Source organism: Hordeum vulgare, chromosome 7H (assembly GCF_904849725.1).
Source record: "Hordeum vulgare subsp. vulgare chromosome 7H, MorexV3_pseudomolecules_assembly, whole genome shotgun sequence".
In the NCBI taxonomy this organism is placed as follows: Eukaryota; Viridiplantae; Streptophyta; class Magnoliopsida; order Poales; family Poaceae; genus Hordeum; species Hordeum vulgare.
In genome coordinates, this window is record NC_058524.1 from 266,410,095 (window position 1) to 266,420,472 (window position 10,378).

Below are 10,378 nucleotides of genomic sequence, written 5' to 3' on the forward strand. Positions count from 1 at the left end.
TACCCTTTGTGAAGAGAACTATACCCTAGAAAAACACACTTCTTGGACCGAAACTCAAGCTTATGTTTGTTATACGGGCGTAGATGAGGCCAACATGCACACCCGAACACTTTGAAAAAGGTGTAGTCTGGAACTTCATTAAGTAGGAGTTCAAGTGGGGTTTTCATTTTTAGAAGTCGTGATGGAAGCCTATTTATAAGAAAACAGGCTGTGGAGAAGCATCACTCCAAAAACGAAAAGGGACAGAAGCATGAGCTAGTAGGGTTAGTCCTGTTTCGACAAGATGACGATGCTTACGTTCGGCAGTTCCATTTTGTTGATGGGTATGAGGACATGACACACGATGGGAGATCCCAAGATTGTTAAAGAACAAGTTGAGGTGGTGGTATTCACCCCCCCCCCCAGTCGGATTGCACGTGAATGATTTTGTGCTTAAGGAGACGCTCAACGTGGGCTTGAAACTGAACAAAGACATCAAATACATCAGACTTGCGCTTAATAAGATATAGCCAAGTAAATTGACTGTAAGCATCAATAAAACTGACATAATAATTGTGACCACTCACGGATGTCTGGGCATGACCCCATACATCGGAAAATACAAGCTCAAGAGGATGTGTCACAACACGACTAGAATCTGAAAACGGAAGTTGATGACTCTTGCCCTGCTGACAGGCATCACAGATAGTTTCAGCATTTTTATTGGACACAACTGGTAGATCATGACGATGCAATATGTGTCGAACTATGGGGTCCGCCGGGTGACCAAGGCGTGCATGCCAGTGTGTAGATGGCACACGTACACTAGTGAACACCTGGGGAGAAGACGGCGTGGAAGGTGGTGGCGGCGCATCAAGAGCATATAGGCCATGCCGAAGGCGACCGCTAAGCAGAATGGCCCTCGTGTCCTGGTCCATGATAAAGAAACGAAAAGGGTGAAACTCAGCAAGGACATTATTATCACGAGTAAGTTGAGGAATGGACAACAAACTGCGCGTAGCGGAGGGAACTCGAAGGACATTGGAGAGATGCAATGGGCGAAAATTATGTGTAAGGAGAGAGGCCTGACTAACATGTGAGATGCGCATACCTGCTCCGTTTGCGGTGTGAACCCAATCATGACCGCGATATGGCTCCTGAGTAGAGAGCTTGCTCATCTCGCTGGTGAGGTGGTTGGTGGCGCCAGTGTCCATGTACCAAGCAGGATCAATGGTGTAGGATGGCGTGCGTCCAGAATCATGACCCGTCACCGCAGCAGCAGCCTGCTTATCATTCCCTTTGCCATTGTTGCCAAGGCCAAGGAAGTCTTGCTTGTAGCGACGATGGCAGCGAGAGGCAATGTGCCGCTCAATTCCGCAGAGCTGGCAGGCGTGCGGGGCGCCACAAGAGGAGCAGCACGCCACCGGCCGGTTGCCGCCCGTGATGGTCGGAGCGTTGCCCCGTGAAGCCTGTTGTGGTGACGATGCCGATCTGGTGTTGGAGGAAGAAGACCGCGAGGGCTTGCCACGAGTCACGACATTGGCAGCAGCAAAGCCAGGGAGACACGACGCGCCTTGATGCGCTGTTCACGGCCAAGGAGCCGTGCATAGAGCTCATGAGACGGGAGCGGATCATCACGGCCATGGACGTTCTCAATGAGATTGTCATAATCATCATCAAGCCCGTTAAGCACAAAGGTGGTGAACTCCTCATCCTGTAGCGGCTGGCCAACAAAGGCCAACGTGTCGGCTAGACCCCGCATCTTGTTGAAGTAGTCCGTGATGATGAGGTCACCAAGCTTAGTCTCACCCAGCTCGGTGCGTATAGAATGAGCACGTGCCTAAGACTGGGTGGAAAAGCTGGTGTGAAGCGCCGCCCACGCCTCCCGAGATGTAGCGGCAAAGATGACCAGCGAGGAGACGCTCGGGGTGAGCGAGGACTAGATGGCGGAGAGGATGGCTTGATCCTGAGCCACCCACGTGTGATACGCCGGGTGATGAGGCAGCGGACACGGGATAGAGCCGTCAACGTAGCCCTCGAGGTAGCGACTCCGCAGAAGGGGCATCACCTGGGCACGCCAGGACAAGTAGTTGTCCGGCGCCAGCTTCACCGGCAGGAGATGCGAGAAGTAAAACGGCGACGGCAGGGCGGCCGGATCAGCATGCACCGGTAGCGGTACATAGAACCCCATCCATGGGGCCGACCCGGGATGACCAGCGGCCACCGAGTAGGGCGGGGCGCCAGAGGAGCCGAGCGCGGGGGGCGTAGGGTTCCATGGCAGGGGCCCCGTAGTGTGACGCGGCGGCGGCTCCCTGGGACGACTGGAGCGCCGTGGGGTAGACCGTCGGCGGCGAGTAGTGATGCGGGGTAGGCGACCCGCAGATCATCGGCGGCGGCAGCGCGCCATAGTAGGGCGGGGGAGGTGCGGCGTAGTGCTGCGGCACCGAGGATGCGCCATAGGGAGCCGTCCAGGAGGACGACGGCGGCGGTGCGCCATGGTCGGGATGAGGTGCACCGGCCGTGGCAGTAGCCCCAGGCGGGGTGGTGAGATCCGATCCACTCGGATTGCAAGGCGATGTCGGGGCCCCATAGGCTGTCGCCAGGGGCCGGGAGGCGAGAAACGGCGACGCGGGGGCGAGGGCCGGTGCCACGGCAGTCGGGGCGGCGCTAGAGGCTGGCGCGGGGCCAGGGGTCGGCGGCGGTGGTGGCGGCGGCGGTGCAGCGGAAGACATCGTAACCTAATTTGATACCATGTAAGACGTAATGTTTTGGGAAGTGCTCGACACCCTAAACAGGGTGTGGCTATCTCATTATATAAGGGTACCCAAGGGGTACAATACAATATACAGTATATGCATACAGGGCTACGTATATACAGTCTAACAGCTTCTGCAGGAGCCGGCCATGGCGTCGGTGGTGGTGCTCGGGGGCTCGCCCCGACGGCGCTAGGTCGGACAGAAGGAGGGAAATGGCGAGGCTAGGGTTAGGGAGGCTGCAGTGCTGGTTATAAGGCTCGAAACACAATCTCATGGTCATCTGATCGAGGCAAAGATGGATCGGCGGTGGCTACAGGGTTCGTACAGGGTGACGTCGCGAGGACAAAGAGAGGGTCGCGCTGGTGGGATCTAGGTCGAAACAACAGAGCTAGGTCGGCTATACTCAGTCTGTGTGAGCTAAAGTCTAAACCAAATAAGACAGAACAAAGGTTTAGATAAATCCCAAGGGTTAATATATAGTAGAAGTTTTTACACAAAATAAAAATAGTTATGGCCTTCTAAAATGATGCCACAAATTATAAAAATAAATTGGGCATTTTAGAAGAGCAAAATAATTTCCTCCTATTTAAAAATGGGGCTCTCTTTTAATTAAAACCAAAAGGAAAATAAAATCAAACAAGAGGGTGTTGCACTCCACAATTAATAAGAAAAATTTTAGAAGGGGAGGAACATTTTTATTGGGGCAAAACAAGAACTTTTAAACCTGTCACAAATATAATTGGAAAGGAGGGAGTTTTGAAACTATGGTGCAACAAGGGGTTTTGAGGTGGATCTTGTTGCACCCAACCACATTGCAAACACCAAGGCACATCCACACCTTGCACTCACACTTCATACCAAGGTGCAACACAAGTAACACAAGACAAGAACAAAATGAAATGATGCTATGCATGATGCCATGATGCCATGATGCACAAGAAATGAAGCCAAACTTAAACTCTTTATTAAAATCCAACATGCTAACATAGGAAGGTTGACATACAAGTAAAGATATTACAAGAGGGGGAAGGTACTGCATTGCAGCTGTTATAGCTGACATCTATAGACCGGCCATCAACATCTATCACGCGTAAGAAAAGAAAATAAAAATTGTTGGCATGTAATGTATCATGTGGAAAACTGTTTGAGCATGGCAACTATAATGGGTGTTACAGCAAAATGAAAGTATTGAATGCCAACTGTAATATTTTCTAAGTAATGAATGGCATGTTGTGTAGTGAAATTCACTACCACTTGTGAACAGTTGCCATGTGTGGACAAACACAGTTGCCATGTATGAACAGATGCAGTTTCCATGTGTGGACAACTACAGTTTCCATGTATGAACAAGTGCAGTTGCCATGTATGGGCAACTGTAGTTGCCAAGTATTGTGTGGCTGTAGTTGCCATTTGTGCTTAAATGCAAACATCATGTGTTTGCTGGACTGCACTCGCCCATGGATGCTAAAATTGTAGTTGACAAGGATGCTCAGCTTATATTTGCCATCCTTGGGCAACTGCAATTTCCAAGCCATGCCAATTGCAGTTGCCAATGCATGCCAGCTGCACTTGCCATGGCTGGCCAGCTGCATATGCCATAACATGCGAGAGTACATAGTGTCATGCACAGTAGGCTAAAAGTTACCATGTTTTGAAGACTCCACTTTAGTTGAATACACTTATGGTTATCTAGTTTTGCCACATGAAAACAACTAAAGTTGGCATATGTCAATTCAATGTAGGAGCAAAATTTGTGGACACCTGTATTTTGACTAATGGCATCAAATGCAGTTTATGTGGTTTATTGAACAATGCAATTGACATATGTGATCTTAAAGAAGTTTCCATTCAAGAATACTGATTGTGAACTTGATAAAAAATTGCAGGAGCTATAACAACGTCCAACCACATCCCACGCACGCCGGTGAAGGCAACTCTAAGCACACAGAAGAGACGTTCCACGAGCCGGACAACGAGCCTCTCACGAAGAATGCAGGCACTGTGTCAGAACTTGCCATTGTTGCAGCAACGACAACAAGCACACCAGGGCACACCAGCACAAGTAATGTCCACACAGATGGGTCAACCACAAATACTGAAGTTCTGAGTGATGAAACTGAATACTAAATGCAAATGGCAGAAGAAGAAACACAACCTGAATTCATAATAACACAACCACCTTATCTTGGACAGAGATTCAGTTTTGAAGATGCGAGGAAATACTACCACAGCTATGCCCTGTTAAATGAATTTGCCATAAACACAAAATACCATTGGAAGATAAAAGAAACTAGGCAGTACAACAAAGGAGAGTTTAGGTGCTACAAGGCACAGAAAAACAAGAAAGATAAAGGTGTTTTGATAGTCGTACGAGAGCGGAGAAGAGGCATCACTATCAAGATGCAATGCCCTGCCAGATTGAAGCTAAACATAGATGGAGCCTGGTAGGTGGTCACCGAGTTTGTCGCCGAACACAACCATGATATGATTAAGAAGTTTGACCTCATAAAATTTCTGAGCGCACATTGAGGATTCAGCTTCTAAGAGAAGAAATTCATAAAACTGCTGCACAACTGTAACGTAAGCACTTCAAGAATGCTCCAGATATTGTCCCTGATACACAATGGGAAACTGAGCAACATACCCTATCTCCCAACAGACATCATAAACCTCAAGGCAAAGTACCGTAGAGAAAGCAAGTTGGCTGACATGGAAGACACCATTGCATGCTTCGAAGATAAGCCAAGGAAGATCTTGATTTCTTCTTCAGAATAAGACTCGATAATGAGGACCGTGTGAGGAACTTGTACTGGGTCGACGGTGTTGTGAGGAGAGCGTATAAGCATTACCATGATTTCATTTTGTTCGACATGACATATTCATAAATATGTACAAGATGCCATGTGCTCCATTCATTGGAATAAATAACCACAACCAGTCTTTGCGGTTCGGTTGCGACCTTGTGCGGAACAAAGATATCGACAGCTACACCTAGTTGTCCAAGACTTTCTTGGAGTGCATGGGTGGACTTGCTCCGATGAACATAATAACAAACCAGGACTTCAGCATGCATGCACGCATAAGTGACGTCTCCCTCGTGGAAGTTCGTAGGCACTACAGGTGGCATATAATTAAGAAGGCAGAAGATACACTAGGACCATTCTTTGCTGACCGTACAGAATTGCACAAGGCTTTCGAGTTGTGTGTCAACCACAGCTTGACTATGGAAGAGTTTGAACAAAGCTGGATTGATATGATTGAAAAGTACAAAGTTCGGGACAGCGATACACAACAGAGCCTATGGGAGAAGCGGATGTACTGGGTGCTAGACTACTTCATGTAGTGCTTCTATCCATTCCTACAAACTATGGAGCATAGTGAGGGTTTCAATGCTATTGTGAAGTGTTACATGAGCCCCGACAAGTCATTGTTGCAGTTTGCTAAGCACTATTCAGCTTTGCAACAGAAAATATTGGGATCGGAGCTGCAGCCTAAATTTCTCACATACTTGCCAATCGAGAGGCAAATGAGCAAAATATACACAAACAAGATCTTTTTCAAGTAAGTATTTTGCTCGCATGATCCTTAGTTGACAAAAGAATGGCAGAATGCAATCACAACCATAATTACTAAAAATTAAAAATGTGAAACAAAACATCAAAGAAACATGCTACAAGCATTTTTGTTTTTTGAAAAAAGAGTGTTCAAATAACAGAATGAAATACCTTGGATGATCGAACAAAGCTGCCATGCGAGAATAAACAATATTGGCAGCATGAGAAGGTGGAGTGCAAAAATGTGGCTAGATAGCACAGAAGAATAATAGTTGCCATGTGTAATGTTGTATGCGTGCAATCTAGATTGTAGTGTAATTGCCATGCGTAAACTAGTTTGCATAGAGATGTAGTTTCTAGTTTAGAATTAAAATGTGTTTCATGTGAAGACATCAAGTATGACTATCATGCGAGGAAGTTGTTGAAGTTTCCATGTGAAAGGGGTTGAGATGGACCTAGAGGGGGGTGAATAGGTATAATTAAAAAATTAATTGTTACTTAGCAATTTTAGGAAGTATTGTCGAATATGAAAATGAGCCTAAAAATTGCAAGGACGAAGGTTAAGCTATGTGTACCAAGCGCGGCAACAAGTAGGAGATAATAAAGCATAAGTAAGCACTCAAATTCAAGTAACAAATAGGGAGTTAGGGTTAGGGATAACTGCAACTCTGAGAGACGAGGATGTATGTCGATGTTCACTTCCTTGGAGGGATGCTACGTCACCATTTAGAGAGGTGGATGTTCCCATGAAGGCACACCAACACCATGAAGGCTCACCCTATTCTCTCCTTGAGACAACACCACGAATGCGTTTCTCAACCACTAGTGGTAAGCCTTTGAGGTGGCCTCCAAACCTTCACAAACTTTCCATGGGAAATCACAAAGGTTTGATTCCTCTCTGAAGAACTCCTACCGCCTAGGAGTCTCCAACCTCCAAGATTAACAAGATCACGGGAACTTCTCAAAACTTGCTCAAATCACAAATAGCTTTGGTTGAGAGGAGGAGAGGGAGACGACCTATCTTTTGATTGAAACAACACTCAAAGGAACTCAAAATGCACTTGGGATCTAGGATTTGGTGTAGACAAATGGCAGTGAGAGAGAAAGGTGTTCTTGGAATCTTGTGACCATGTTGGACAACCCCCCACACAAGGTGGGAGAAGACAATATATAGTGATGATAGAAAATGGTCGTTGGAGCCACTTATGTTGTGCATTTGTCGGACGTCCGGCAGTTCTAGCTCGTCCGAACAGCCACGAGGGGTCGGACATCCGAAATGGGTCGATCGTCCGAAGAAACGGGAAGGAGGAGGTCATCACAACATGTGGTGGAAAATAGAGAACAACATACAGACGTCCGAAGGATGTCGTCCGTCCAGGGCACGGTCGTCCGGACGGGGTCGGAAGTCCGACAATTTGTTTCTAGTGAGTGGCTATGGATTACCGATCGTAACTGGATGTCCGGAACTCGGACGACCGGAGGGACCGGAAATCCGAGGATTTGGACCTGATGGCTGGCTCCGGATTTCCGAAGGACGTTGGTCATCCGGTGTGCGGACATCCGAGAACCACCGGTTGTGCGGACAAGAGCAGAACAACTATAATGGAAATAGAGAGAGAGGTATTTCCTAGATTTTTGAGAAAGTTTCTAGCGAGACCCAATGATCCCCTCTTAATAGTGCAGGGTCCCTATACTCAAAAATGATAAATAAAATGATAGAACACTTCGTCTTGTTTGTTTTTTCTTAAGCATCTTGGACATGATAGTCATGATCCACACAACACTCTCTTGGGACAAAACCTGAGATACACTTGATGAAGATGATTAGTTTACTATATGTATGTTGTCAACAACATCAAAATATGATTAAGGGCAAGATTACAATTTCAATCTCCCCCTTTTTGGTAGTTGCTGACAACATACAATATGTTTCATCACAATTTGTGATGCTATTGCCATGTGGAAACGATCGAATATATACCGTGCATTGTACCCTTTGTTTTCCATGTTCTATTTAGTATGGTTACTATTTTATGTCTTCTACCAAACAATGAAAACTGGTAAAAATGGAGTGAGGAACTAACGACCATAAATCATGAAGGTTCCAATAAGAAATAAAGCGGTCCACCTCGTACACAGCTTTCCAGGTTGACGATTGGACATTCAAGGTGTGCAGTCTGAGGGACATGTCTGATTCAGAAACAAAAGACCCGGACAAGGGTAGAAACTACTTTGTGAAGGCCGCTATAACATAAGGTTAGTACCACTGCGAATGTTGCAAGTTTGAACGGGACGGGATTGTGTGTTGCCACATACTCAAATTTATGGAAAAGCATGCCATGAAGCATCTACCCTCCCATTTCATATGCCGTCGATAGACTTGGGACGCTGATGAGGCATTGGGTCCACAAACATCAAATGCAATATTGGCAATACGTGAGGATAGACGAGAAGCAACAATGGACTCTATGGGGCACATGGTACTGACTAGGGATTTTGCTAAACTAATAGATGATGCATGCAAGAGCGATGATATGGCAAGGATTGCACACAAGCACAGAAAGGCCTTCAAGAGAGACCTTGAGGAGTTCAAGAAAAGGAAGGCTGAGGAGGCCATACACAGATTCCCGCGTAGTTCAAAGGCAACTTCATCCATGGGTCCGTCCTCTGAAAACTCAGAAGTAGGGTCAGGAGCATCAAACGCGCAGACGCAACTCAGGAACCCGCTATGCTCCATCATGAAAGGACATCCAAAAGAAGTGAGATACAAGTCAAGCACAAATATTCAAGCAAATCACAAAAAACCAAGAAAATGAGGCAACCCGTAGGGAGACGTACATGGGCTGGACTTGCGGTTAGATAAAATTTTGCAGCACAAAAAATGTTGATGGTTTAGAAAAATGTCACAACTACTTGAGTTTTCTTACATAGAATTGCCATGTATTTTGCATAGAATTTTGCAACAGAAAATTAGCAATGTAGCTGCTGGTAAAATTGCCATGGGTAGAAACACATTTTGTGTTTACCGGGGGGGGAATGTATCGTGTGGAAAATTGTTCAAGCATTTTGTCAGTAATGAATGACAAGTTGTGTAGTGAAGTTCACTACCACATGTGTACAGTTGCCATGTATGAGAACTACAATTTGCATGTATGAACAAACTGAAGTTGCCATGTATGGACAACTACTATTGTCATGTATGAATAACTGCAGCTTCCATGTATGGGTAAGTGTAGTTGTCGGGTATTGTGTGACTCTAGTTGTAATTTGTGCTTAGATGCAGGCATCATGATTTTGCTGGAGTGCACTTGTATATCAAAATTACATCTGCCATGTATAAAAATATATGAAAAAGCTATTCCATACAGAACCAACATATTTATGTATGTACAAATTGTTGCATCAAAATAACTATCGTGTGATCGTATGGTGCATGCCACATAGACACACGCATAACAAAGAAAGATGAACAATAGTCATCATTCCGTCTAAATGATGTACTGGTCCACACGAACGTCAATTTCTAACATCAGTACGAACGTTCACAAACACAAGCTAAAACACATAAGGTGCTAGTTGTCATAACTAAAACAGATTCGGTTGCACACTTATACTACAAGATAAGAGAAGGCATGCAAGCCATCGCTAAAAAAGCACGGTTACGGTGAAAGACGGAACGTAGCATGCGCAAATAAGCTTTCGAAGACGAGCGGACAGTACCTTACATTCATCCAACTCGGAATGTAGGCTTGGGGATCAGCCACAACATGATCACTTGTACTTCTTGTAGGCGGTTTTGACAGCTTCGTCGATGAAATCCCGTGTTGAAGGCCGCTTGTTGAAATCTCCATTCGTCACCTAGTTCAACGTCAATATTTTACGGAGCTCGATAACACTTGCTTTTGAGATGGTAGGAACCTTTCGTCGTTCCCACTTTGCGAGGTATTCCAACATGTAATATCCGCAGTCATGCGTGCAGCAAAAAAAACGTTCAAAAACAATGAGCATCATTTTATAAAAAGGACAGAGAATGGTGTTGCGTATATGGTGCATCCTTACCCATTGCCTTGCTTATTGGTCAGGACATAC

The 10,378-nt window shown here is 45.8% G+C and overlaps 1 pseudogene; it reads left to right on the top strand.

Moving 5' to 3' along the window:
* Nucleotides 1-4,268: 4,268 nt before the first annotated feature.
* Nucleotides 4,269-9,105, top strand: LOC123408716 (annotated as a pseudogene).
* Nucleotides 9,106-10,378: the final 1,273 nt, after the last annotated feature.